We start from the raw sequence: 14,164 nt of genomic DNA, 5'->3' as shown, positions 1-14,164 counted from the left end.
CTTGCTCTCATACTAACTCCAAATGAACACGCTGCTATTGAAAAATAGCCTATAAGGCCCTCGCTGCCCCATGATAGGGCTTTAGGGAAGCTAGTTTCCTTAGATAACCTCATTTACCACAGAAAAATCACTCCCAAGAGGGTTGTTACCTCATATCAGGGGCTTAAGGGAATTTTCTACCCAAATTTTATCCTTGAATAGCCATATTACCCTACTTATTTCCCTAACAAGCTTACGCTACCACGGGACGGGTTGCCTATTATCCAGATAAGATCTTTGTTGCCTTAGAATTATATTAGACAGACCTCGGTGCCACAAAATTGCTCCTTAGACCAATAAATCCACAAAATTCCTTCATTGTTTTCCAAAATCAAATAAAAGATTCCTAAGAAAATTATGACAAAGATAATAGAGAGAAAGGATTGGCTAGGGTGGAATCTTTCACTGCCGAAACTAATAAAAAAGAAAGGGGTGTTAAAACCATCCAAGAGCCTCAACTCACAAAACAGAAATATCCACAAACAATGATGAGAACAATGATTCTCCTCTTTATTACTTATAGATTTCCCTTGGGGTCTCTTCTCCTAATTTTAATTTGAGGGGCTAACAAGTTTCCTTCCACTTTGCACCACATTCAGTTTCTTTCAAAAGTTCTCCTCCAATTACCCTAATTTACCCATGTTACCCCAATAACATTGAATAATGGGTTTCCTCATTTATAATTGAATATAGCATATAAGGTTGGATAGGCTACTTTGTCCTCCCCTCGAAAATTAATTAGATGAGGACATTACATTGATCTTTTAATGATGCACCAACTTTCTCATTATTTTAATTGCATGTTAATCATGACACTATAAAACTATAGTCATACAAAACGAGGTTCATGATATTTATCTGTTATGAGTGAAAGAGCAAGGGAAAATTATTTTCAATCATGTGAAAATAATTACGAGATAAGAATCAACCATTTAAACAGAATCGGAAGTGGACCTTTAGTAGTCATTAAAAGATTTAATGCAATCTAAAATTTTATTGAACCAGCTTCAAAAACTTACCCTGTAAATATTGAACCACAAGTTGGTATATGTGTAAAGTCAATATACCTCAATATGCATTTAACTATCTTCCAATGTGATCCACGAGGCTCCATTTATCTTGGAGTTCGGATGACAAAACCAATATTAAGTATAATATGTTAAAGTAAATGAAATTGGTTGCTTCTCTATCTATAACATACCATCTATTATTGGAGAAGTTCACCATTTAAACTTTATACCTGAAAAAAACAAAGGTGTTGATGTAGACTCAATTCTTCTATGTGAAATCATATACATATCTAGATTGTACTCTAAATATGCAATTTTCCAAATACCAAACTTAAATAAAATAAAATAAAGTATTATGAACAACCTAATTTGTCCGTTTTAGATAACTATTGAATTATGGATACCCGAGTTGAGAGTTCCTAAGGATGCATGCTACAAAGGTAAGGTCATTACTTTTAGCGACACCCCAACATATTGATATAATGTGTGTGTGTGTGTGTTTTCCCTATAACATGTGTTAAACTTAAGTCTATTTAAACACACCTTAATATTATTAATGTGATTGTTGTGAATAATCAATCGGTACATATATATATATATATATATATATATATATATATATATATATATATATATATATATATATTTGTGTGCAATGTATAATATTATAAAAATAATACAATTATTTGATTTTTAGCTATCTAAAATATATATTGATGGTAGAATTACCATGTCATTTGGGTTTTTAACTCTCTAACATACCTTGCCGCATTATTATCACACCAAATCCAACTTTCAAAAAAAAATTAAGTTAGCCTATCATTATCTTTGATACCATATATAATTATGCCCATGAGAACACAACCTTTTTTCAAAGAAAAGAAGTCTTATATAATCCAACTTTCAAAAAAAAAATTAAGTTAGCCTATCATTATCTTTGATACCATATATAATTATGCCCATGAGAACACAACTTTTTTTCAAAGAAAAGAAGTCTTATATATTCATGCAAAAGATTATGTCTTGCATCCAGTTGCCCAAAAAAGGGTCTTGATAGTAATCATTCCTACTTTCTATCCTATGGAAAAACCATTTTCCAAGAATGTCTTGCTCCACTTTCAAAAATTACAGATCTTTATCAAAATTTGAGTTCTTGTATAAATATTTACAAACCAAAAATATGAAATAAAAAAATGGAAACGGTGATATTTAAGGCATGTCTTCGTGGATTCAATCTCAACCATGCCACTAAATTCATATAAATCGACAAAACCCATAGGAAGATTGAGTGCTTCTTTGGAGAGTGTATCAACTTCTTCGTTTAGTTCTCACACAATATGACTATATGAAATCAAATCAAAGGGGATGGCCACTTGAAGAATGTCACGTAGAAGTTGTTCCAATAAAAAAATTTGTATAGTGTACAGTGGCCCTTTTTTCTGGCCCAACCAATGAGTATTTTAGAATCTCTGAGAACCTGGAGCCTAGAGATGTTTTTATTCCTCACAATTTTGGGGAGAAACCAAAGCCTAATGAATTTTGCCTTGTTGTTTGGTCCCCTTCTAGGTGAGTACCTACAATATAGGAAATGTGTTTGATTGAAATAGATAATCACTCCAAGACCACATATAGGAGTGTTTCCTTATCTTACTTTGTGGAAGAAGCCCCAAAGAATATCATAATCAATCTCAGACATGTGTGGCACTCACTGCAGAGTTGTTTTTTGTTGAGACTTGTATTCTTTGGTTGAGGAGATGACTTTTTTTGCACATGTCTCTAGAGATGTCTCCTTATTTTAGAAAAAGATAGTATTGTGGCTCTCCGAATGATGTATACCAAAATGCATGGGAGACTTGGAAGTGAATGAAAAAACTCATCCAATGGTCATTGTATGACACTATCTGCGAGAGAAGATGAAATCCAATAGGCTTTTAGATTGATATATAACCAGATGATTGTGAAAACTTGTAATACATAATTGTAACTTACAAAGAGGTGGATAATTACCTCTTCATCAGATTTGCATAGTGCACACCTACTAGGGTTAGACCAACTGTGTTTGGAGAGGACCTCCCAAGTAAGAAGTTTGTTGTTGAAAGCTAACCAAGTGGTAATTCTTTATTTAAGAGGAGCAATTACTTTCAAGAGAGTATTTCGCCACCAAAGCTTGTGTCCTTCAAAATGTTCTTTTGTTCGTATCTTGTAACCTAATTTGGCTATAAAATATCTAGTCCTGGGATTTTTAGACCAACATAGCATGTCAGGGACGTCTGGCTTGAGAGTGATGAAGTTTTTTGTAAGTGAATGCATATAGCAAACCCATTCCTAAGCAAAATTTCCTTCCAATCTCAACAATTGAGCCAACTATCAGCCAATTAATCCCCAAAATTGAGAGATATGCACCTTACATTAGATAAATGAAAAACATTTTTCTATTCAAGGTTTTGTTGTAAAGGAGGAGACATAAGGTAGTCAATTCCTGCGCCATATCGGGGGTCCCTTCCTATTCGAATTTGTATGCCATCCCCTACTTTCCATGCGACCCACTTTTCGATCAGCAAGAAGGATGTTATCATTATCTTCCAAACATTCAATCAACTAGAGATTTATTTGGGAGTTGAATCCAATAAATAATGGATAGGCCAGAGAGGTATTTTGTACATGTGAATTTGGTCCAAATGGAGTCACCTTGTAGTAGTCTCCATAAATTTTCACCTAACAATGCCTTTGCAAAGAGGAAAAAAAAATTAGACCCCAACCACATAATTCCTTTAGAGCCACAATTCTAGACTTAGCCTGCATAGTTGTGACCATCCTAACTGATGTAGGCTTCTTCTTTCCCTACAATATTCTATTTTCCCCATTATCATTCAGGCACTCAATAGCCTTGTCATAACAATCTACTTTGGTCTTGTGAAGGCACAACCAATCCATACCCAAAAGCATACTATATGATCACAGTGGCAGTAAATTCATGTGTGCTACTGTAAGCATACCATTCAACTCGAATTCACAATCTCTTACCCAGTAATGAACTCTCTTATTAATACCTGTAGACAATTGCACCAACCAAGACTCTATATGCACTTTTTTTCTCAAGCCACACGTATCCACCAGGTCAAGATTAACATAACTATAATTAGATCCAGGATCAATCAAAATAGAAACAACTTGACAACAAAGCTTACCTTCCATCTCAATAATGGATGCATGATAATCAGCCTACTTGTTGTCCACAGCTGCATAAATTTGAGGAATGTTATCACCAACATCCCCAACTTTCTATGCCTCCTTAGCACTATAGATATGAGGCATCCCACCTTGGTATAATGGGAAATCCTTATTGTAATGATCTTTGCCACATATCCAACACTACAACGGTCCCCTACCATCACCTTTGTTCATTTGCTCTCCAGGCTGCGACCCATGTCCCTTCTCAAGTGCATTGAACTTATAATAAGGAACCATATTTTCTTTCTCACCTACATCATGAGGTCTTCCTCGCTTGGGTGCCCACTTCTCTTTAACTTTCTCATTTCCTTTCAAGTCACACTTAGACTCAATTTTGTGCTTTGACTGCTCATAAAAATGCTTTAGCTTCATAATGGCTTCATCTAATGATCTAGGCTCATCAAACTCAATCTGGTCTCTATATGCTACTGGCAACCCACTAATGAATCTCGGAATCTTAGCATTCTCATCCTTAATATAAGGCACATACCTCAACAGCTCTAGGAACATGTTAGTATACTCATCACCTGTCATAGAAACCATCTGTAGCTCATAAAATTCCTTATCTTTGTCATCACAGTACCTCTCCAAAAAGTACTTTTTCTTTAAGAGTCTCTCAAACTCATCCTAAATCAATTCTTCTTCCCGGATGTCCTTGACATTCTTCACATCTTCCTACCAAATATTTGATTTCCCTTTGAGACTGAAGGTATCTATCTTGGCTTTCATGTTCTCTGAATAGTTGTTCAATTTGAAGAAATTCTTCATCCCAAGCAACCATGCCTCTGCATTTTCTAACTTCTACATATCTTCATCAAATTTAGGTGGCTTGAATTTCTTGAACTCCTCAGGCAAGTACTCACACCTCTATAAGGTTGATGATGGTGATGACTATGATGATATCTCTTGGATGAGGAACTACAATGATGCCCATACATACTAGTTCCCATGTCAGGTGTATCAAGTGATCTACCACCTCTAACTGTATCCCCTCTATCCAACTTGTATATGGAATGAGACCTGCTACCATAGCCTCCATTAGTTTTCTCTTCCTGCTCTTGATTGATCCTCAATTGTCCCTGTATTTGCAACTCTGAAAGGCTCTGAAGAATCCTTGCATTAGCCTCTACCTACTTCTAATGAGCCCTTGCAAGTATTTCTTGAGCCTCAACCAACCTTTCATTTTCCGCTTTGCAACTTCTAATATTCATCCTCAAACTCCTCAACGTATCTGCTATACCAAGAGAATTCTCTACTACTTGCTGCCCAACTAATTTGTAGGGAGAGTCATAGGAACTATAGTATACAATTTTTCTCGTCATCTTTGCTTTTCTTCTTCCTGTAAGTGTACCATGTTAGATAAACCAATAGATACCAAAATCAAAACCATACATGGTTGATGTTCAAGGGATGCCTATCTCATCTACAAGATTAGTCCACATTAGCATGACACATATATAATTATAATCTATCAATATAACAACATCATTAATGACCATACCAACTGTACACCAAGAACCCATGCATCATAACCATAACCATGACAACATCAATCTTTACCCAAAGAGAGTGTAACCTGCTCTGATACCACCCTGTAACCGCCTCCTCCCACATTTACCCACTTTCATCAGTTTGCCCAGGATAAACATGAGCTGAGGGTCACTATGATAAGACTCAAACTCCTATATGACCTTAAGGAAATTCAGTCGACAACTTAATACTTTACTGACTTCGACTGAGTGCTACAAGACCCTCAGGATCAACCAAACCCCTCTAGGTGTCCAATCCCTGAGATAACTCTCTTTTTCACTAACCTAGAGCCCCAACCGCTCCCTTGCCAAGGCATTAAAGCGATTGTAGCCCTCCAGTTGCACTTATAAGCCTACCTCCATGCAACTGTGGAATTTTCTAGCCAGTTCTATTCCAGTGACCCCGAATGTTGAACCACTTTTTCAGAGCCAGGACTCAGGCCTCCGCCCAGAATTCGGTGAAACTTACAGAAATGATAAATGACATAGAAACAAATCATATGAACCAAGACTTGACCTGACCTCTCCCAACTAGGATTGGCATTCCATCAAACACATGGTGAACATGCAACCTACAAGTCATGAATTCAAATCTGAACATAATGATTTGAAAACTTATCTAAGGATAAACAAGAAGGAACAATGCCTTCTCATAATAACTGCCATAACAGCAATTAGGTCTTACATTCAATATCCACGCATCCATCAATATAAATGTGTTAAGATTCATACTTAGATTTGTCAATTAACCGTTCTTATAACCAACATATAACCAAATAAATAATAATGATAGAGTAGCCATTAAATCCCCATAATAATAAGTACATTTACTCATCAAAAGTAAGAGGAACTTAGCTCTTATTAACCATATGCAAAAGCCAATCAAGTCAGGGACTTCCAAGTACCACCCAACCATTGATTAGTTTGAACCAAATCTTTCTTTTATCCAATCACCCTTGTACCATATTCCAAGCATGAATGTCGGATCTCATGGGATAAACTAATCCATAAACAACCAAGGAAATCTAGAGGTTAAACCACCTCCACCCTCACCATACTATGATCTTACCTAAACCGGCCCTAAGATCACAAAACCAAATAAGGCTTGGATGCCTCATAATTCCTTCACCATCCCTTGAGGAATTTTCCTGTCTCCACCCACCTATTGAGGGCTTCCCGAGAAAACCATCACCACCCCCAACCCTTGGGCTTTTCCTAAGACCGCCTCACCCAAATCCAAAACCTTTCGCCAATCCAACACTCAACCGATAAATAATCACATCACACCATAGTTATCCAGAAATGTTAAGGCAGGCTAAAACCACTATCAAAACCTGGAAAAATCCATGCCACTAACAACAAAGAAACCAGAATACACACATGCATATGCCATGCATGCCAAAACAAGCTAAGAAACCATAAATGCAATCTGTTACCTGAAAGTATTCATGTTGAAGCTTCCTGATCCAACCTTTCCATGCTTTATCCTTGCTTTCCTTTGCTTTCCTTGTCCTTCATTTGCTTGCTTGCTTTCCTTCTCTTCTTGGTGCTCTTCTCCTCTCTGAGACTAACTCCAAAATTGAACTGACAAAAGGCTACCAACTGATGCTCTGATGTATTTTTATTATTAATGTCTCTAATTTCTTCATTTTTCCTCTATTTTCCTTCAATTTCCTCCTCACAAGCAACCTGTGACCTTTCACCTTCCTTTTCTCCTAATTTCCTTTATTTTCATTAAAAGAATGCCAATTAATGCCTCTTTGCCTTTTCAAAGCCTTTTCTAATTTCCCTTTAGCCATAAACACAGCAAGTGATGCCCACTAGGATATTTTGCCCAACATTTAGCTTAGAATAAGTATCCCTTGACCTTCGTCTTATTTTGCCTTTATTAACTTTTATTACATGAATTTTTAACCTGGGGCTATTACAAACCCCTCACCCTTAGGGGAACACTATTCTCATTGTTCTATGACACCTACAACTAGAAAAATCGTTGAAAACCAAACACCATGGAGCTTTATAGCCTAGCTCATTGTAGTATTTACAATGAACAGCTTGCTCAAAAGCAAAACCATCCTGACAAACATGATAACATGACAATCATACCGCTTATTGGAGATTTCTAACATGGCTCACGGTGGTATTTACATCCATCATATATACATATACGAAAATTGTTATGCCTCAACTAGTAAACAATGAAGGATACATTGCCCACATCTGATTATTCATCACCCATGTAACTTCACTGGGCCCAAAGTGCTTCCACTACGCTTTAACTTCCTCGGTTTCTCTGTTTTGGAGCATGAGTTGTTTCCACTGCAATATGCACTGAGGTTCCGACTAGAATTCTCCTTTTGGTTCCACCTGTAATATAGACCAATCAATAACATTATAAACCTTCTTTACATATGTTTTAAGCAATGAAACATGGAAAACATCATGGACTTTCATTGTCGGAGGTAGTGCAAGTCTGTAGGCCACTGGTCCAATCCTCTCAAGGATCTCAAAAGGCCCGTAATACCGTGGTGCCAACTTGGCACATGATCTAATCCTCAAGGAGATCTTCTTGGATGTGATGAACAAATACACATGCTCCCCAACCTGAAACTCCTTAACTGCCCTGTGATAGTCTGCATAAATCTTATGCCTATCCTATGATGCCTTTAGATTCTTCTTTATAACTTTGCATTTCTTGTTTCATGTCTACCAACATGTCCAGCCCAATAAGTACCTTGTTCACTGGATCACTCCAACTGATGGGAGTATTACAACTCCGCCCATACAATGCCTCAAATGGACTCATCCTCAGTGACTCCTGGTAACCATTGTTGTAAGAAAACTCAACAAATATAAGGTACTCCTCCCATCTCCTATGTTGATGCATGACATACATCCTCAGCATATCCTCGAGAATCCTGTTGACCCTTTCTGTTTGTCCATCTATCTATGGATGATAAGCTATATTGAAGGCCAACTCTGTCCCCAAACCTGCAAACAGCACCTTCCAAAACTTGGAAGTGAACTTAGCATCCCTATCTGACATGATATTCTTTGGAATACCATGAAATCTCATGATCTCCCTGATGAAGGCATGTGCCACCTCACTAGCTGAATAAGTAGTCTTCACTGGAATGAACTGAGCTACCTTGCTCAACCTGTCAACCACAACCATGATAGAATCATGCGTCCTCGATGTCCTTAGAAGACCTGTAATGAAATCCATGGAAATGACCTCCAATTTCCATTCTGGAATCGGAATCGGCTGAAGAAATCCACCTGGATGCTTACACTCTACTTTCACTTGCTAACAATCCAAACATATAGCCACGAACTCTGCCACTTCCTTCTTCAAATTTGGTCAATATTAGAACTTATTCACCGTTGTCAATGTCTTCTGATATCTTGGGTGTCCTAAATAAGGCTTGAGATGAAACTCCCTCGAAATAACCTTTTTGAACCCACTCTCATCTACCACATAGATCTTGTCCCAGAATCTCACCAAACCATCTGTCGTGAGATGATAGTCCACATCCTGATCACCTGTACCCTTTTGTAACTTGTGCATAAGCTCCTTGTATCTGTCATCCTCTTGTCCTGCCTGTAAGTTCTGATCCTGTGAATCCGTCCCATGTGAGCTCAGTGTTGCAGCATGGTTCATTTGCAGTCTTGTTGAGAGAATTTGCAACCATATTCTCCTTACCCTTGATGCATCTGATCTCAAAGTCAAATTCACTAATCGTGGCCAACCATCTAGCTTGTATGGCATTCATATTTGGTTGGTCAAATATATATCTCAACCCACTGTGATTTCTCATCAATACAAACCTCTTGCCAAGAAGATAATGTCTCCACATCTTTGATGCATGGATAATAGCTGCCAACTTAAGATCATGAGTCCCATAGTTATTCTCATGCTCATTCATTTTCATGGATTCATAGCGTACCACTTGTCCCTCCTACATCAATACTCCACCAAGTCCTCTCTTGCAGGCTTTTGTACACACCACAAACTCTTCATCTAGATCTGCAATCCTAAGAACTGAAGCATTTGTCAAAACTGCTTTACCTGCTCAAAACTTGTTGTGCATTTCTCTGTCCATTCAAATTTATTCCCTTTCCTTTGCAAATACGTAATGGGATATGCAATGCGTGAGAATTTCATGATGAACCTCCTATAGTAACCTGCTAATCCCATGAATGATTTGACTTCATCTACATTCTTAGGAGCTTCCCACTCCATGATAGCCCTTATCTTTTTATGGATCTATTGTTATGCCTTCCTTGGAAACAACATCTCCCAAGTAAGGCACCTTTGTCTAAAAGAAACTTCACTTGCTAAACTTAGCATACAACTGATGCTCTCTTAGAAACCTCAACATTGTTGTTAAATTCTCGATATGCTCTTCCTCATTATTAGAATATATCAAAATGGAATCAATGAATACAATAACAAACCTGCCCAGATAAGGACGCAACACATTATTAATCAAGCACATAAAAGTATCTGGAGCATTAGTCAAACCGAATGGAACTACAACAAACTCATAATGCCCATACTTGGTCCTAAAAGTAGTCTTGTAGATGTCCTCTTCTTTGATGTGCACCTGATGATATCCAGATCTCATATTAATATTCGAGAACATTGTTGCTCCCTCCAACTGATCAAACAAGTCATCAATCCTCGATAATGGGTACTTGTTCTTGATTGTCACCTTGTTCATTTGCATGTAATCAATGCACAAACTGAGAGTACCATCCTCTTCTTCATGAATAATATTGGTGCACCTTCAGTTGAAACTTCAACTCCACTAACTCTAGTGTGCTCATCATGTAAGGTGCCTTTGATGTTAGTGATTCCCATGGTACTAACTCAATAGAAAAGTCTACTTCCTTGTGGGGAGGAAACTCTGGAATCTCCATTGGAAACACATCCTAAAACTACTATAATACAAGGTACCTCTTGAAGATTTATGCATCCTCAACATCCTTACCCTTGTCACTAGAGATATGGACTGCAAACATCACACATCCTTTCCTGCAAATGCACATAGACTGCATAGTTGTGACCATCCTAACTGATGTAGGCTTCTTCTTTCCCTGCAATATTCTATTTTCCCCATTATCATCTAGACACTCAATAGTCTTGTCATAACAATCTACATTGGTCCTGTGAAGGTACAACCAATCCATATCCAAAATAATACTATATGATCCCAGTGGTAGTACATTCAAATGTGTTGCTATAGGCATACCATTCACCTTGAATGCACAAACTCTTACCAATGATGAACTCTCTTCTTAGTACCTATAGCCAATGACACCAACCAAGACTCTACATGCACTTCTTTTCTCAAGCCACACTTATCCACCAAGTTAGGATTAAAATACCTATAATTTGATCCAATATCAATCAAAATAGAAATAACTCGACCACGAAGCTTACCTTCCATCTCAATAATGAATGCCTAATTATCTTCATGCTTGTTGTCCACAACGGCATAAATCTGAGGAATGTTATGACCAACATCCCCAACTATTGGTGCCTCCTAATAACTATAGATCTGAGGCCTACCACCCGAGTACAATGGACAATCCTTCTTGCAATGATCTTTGCCACGTATCCAACATTGCAACAGTCCCCTACCATCACCTATATTCTGCTGCTCTCCAGGCTATGACACATGTCCCTTCTCAATTTCATTGAACTTCTTGCAAGGAACCACATTTTCTTTCTCACCTACATCTTGAGGTCTTCCCCGCTTCGATGGCCACTTCCCTTTAACTTTCTCGTTTCCTTTCAAGTCACACTTAGGATCTGATTTGCACTTTGATTGCTCATAACAATTCTTTAGCTTCCTGATGACTTCCTCCAATGATCTAGGCTCATAAAACTCAATCCGGTCTCTATATGTTATTGGCAACCCACTAATGAATCTTTAAATATTAGCCTTCTCATCCTTGAGATAACGCACATACCTCAACAGCTCAAGGAAATTGCTAGTATACTCATCATCTGTCATAGAACCCATCTGCAACTCATAAAAGTCCTTAGCTCTGTCATCATAGTACCTCTCTGACAAGTACTTCTTCTTGAAGAGTCTCTCAAACTCATCCCAAATAAATTCTTCTTCATGGATGTCATTGGCATTCTTCACATCTTACCACCAAATATCTAATTTTCCTTTGAGACTGAAGGTGGCTATCTTGGCTTTCATGTTCTCTGAATAGATTTGCAATCTAAACAACTTCTTCATCCAAGGGAAACATACCTCTACATCTTCTGACTTCATCTCTCCATCAAATGCAGGTGGCTAGACTTTTTTGAATTCCTCAAGTAAGTATTGACCCCTCCTATAAGGATGATGATGGTGATGATTGTGATGATGTATCCTTTATGAGGAACTAGAATGATGTCCATACATACCATTCCTCCTGTCAGATGTATCCAGTGATCTACCACCTTTAATTGTATCCCCTCTATCCAACTTGTATCAAGACCAAGACCTGCTACCATAGGCTCCATTAGTTTTATCTTCCTAGTCTTGATTGATCCTCAACTGTCCATGTCTCTACAATTGTGACAAGCAATGAAGAATCGTTGCATTGACCTCTACCTACTTCTCTTGAGCCCTTGCAAGTATTTCTTGACCCTCAACCAACCTGTCACTATCTTCTTTGCAAATTCTAATCTCTGCCCTGAAACTGCTCAATGTATCTGCTATACCAAGAGAATTCTCTCCTTCTGGCTACCCAATTGATATGTAGGGAGAGTCACGGGAATCGCAGTCTACCATTTTTCTCGCCATCTTTTCTTTTCTTCTTCCTACAAGTGTACCATGTCAGAAAAGCCAATAGATACCAAAATCAAAACCATCCCTCGTTGATGTTTATGGGAGGCTTATCTCATCTACAAGATCAATCCACATTAGTGTGATACATATATAATTATAACCATATAAATATAACAACATCATGCATGACCATAACAATTGTATGCCATGACCCCATGCATGACAACATCATACTTTACCCAAAGAGAGTGTAACCCACTCTCATACCACACTGTAATCACCTACTCCCACATTTACCCACTTCACCGGTTTTCCCGGGGTAAACATGAGTTGAGGGTCACTATGATAATACTCAACCTCCTATATGACCTTAAGGAAATGGATTCGACAACTTAAGACCTTAATGACTTCCTTTAGTGCTACAGGACCTCTAAGCGCAACCCAACCCCTTCATGTGTCCAACCCCTGAGATAGCTCTCTTTTTCACTAACCTAGAGCCCCAACTGCTCCCTTTCCAAGGCATGCAAGTGACTGTAGACCTCTAGTCACACTGATAAGCATGCCTTCATGCGACTTTGGACTTTTCTAGTCAGTCTTATGCTAGCGACCTTGAATTCTGAGCCATTTTTTTAAGGCCAAGACTCAGGCCTCTGTCAAGAACTCTATGAAACTTCTAGAAATGATAAATGACATAGAAATAACGCTTATGAACCAAAATTTGAACGAGGACTTGACCTGACCTCTCCCAACCGGGACTGACATTCCGTCAAACACATGGTGAACATGCAACCTATAGGTCATGAATGAAAATCTGAACATAATGATCTGAAAACTTATCTAATGATAAACAAGAAGGAACAATGCCTTCTCATAATACCTGTCATAACACCAATTAGGTCTTGCATTCATTATCCAAACATTCATTAATATAATTTTGTTAAGATTCATACTTAGATTTTTCAATTAACTATGCTTATAACCAGCATATACCCAGATAAATAATAATGAGGGAACAACCATTAAAGCCACATAATAACAAGTATATTTACTCATCAAAAGCAAGGGGACCTTAGCTCTTATTAACCATATGAAAAATCCAACCAAGTTAGGGCTTCCACATACCACCCAACCATAGATTGGGATGAACCAAATATTTCTTTTAGCCAATCATCCTCATGTAGAAATTCCACCTGTAGATCACCTAATAATGCAATATACTAAAGCAAATACTTGATCTACTTCTACAAACAAACTTGCGGAAGCTTAATTGAATATGAGCAAGATCAATTAGAACACATATAACAGAGGATGAGAAATCAATCACATATGAACACAGAAGAATACTCTGGGGAAAGGCTCAGCTAAAAACCCTGATCTCTGTATTATCATACAAGTGGAAATATCTCTGGATTACACAAAGCTTTAGCTCACAATATATCTAGCTCTCAATACAATCCCTCAATGTTGCTCATAGACAGTCAAAGGCTTCTCCAAACCTTCTCCTCTGCCCTCCAAGCCTCCTATTTCCTTGTGCAGTTTCTCCTGGGGTCCAATGTTTCCA

Source organism: Pinus tabuliformis, chromosome 2_2, assembly GCF_031772625.1.
Source record: "Pinus tabuliformis cultivar Carrire ecotype Pingquan chromosome 2_2, CPIR1, whole genome shotgun sequence".
Taxonomy (NCBI): domain Eukaryota; kingdom Viridiplantae; phylum Streptophyta; class Pinopsida; order Pinales; family Pinaceae; genus Pinus; species Pinus tabuliformis.
Note: the sequence above shows the minus strand (reverse complement) of the source record.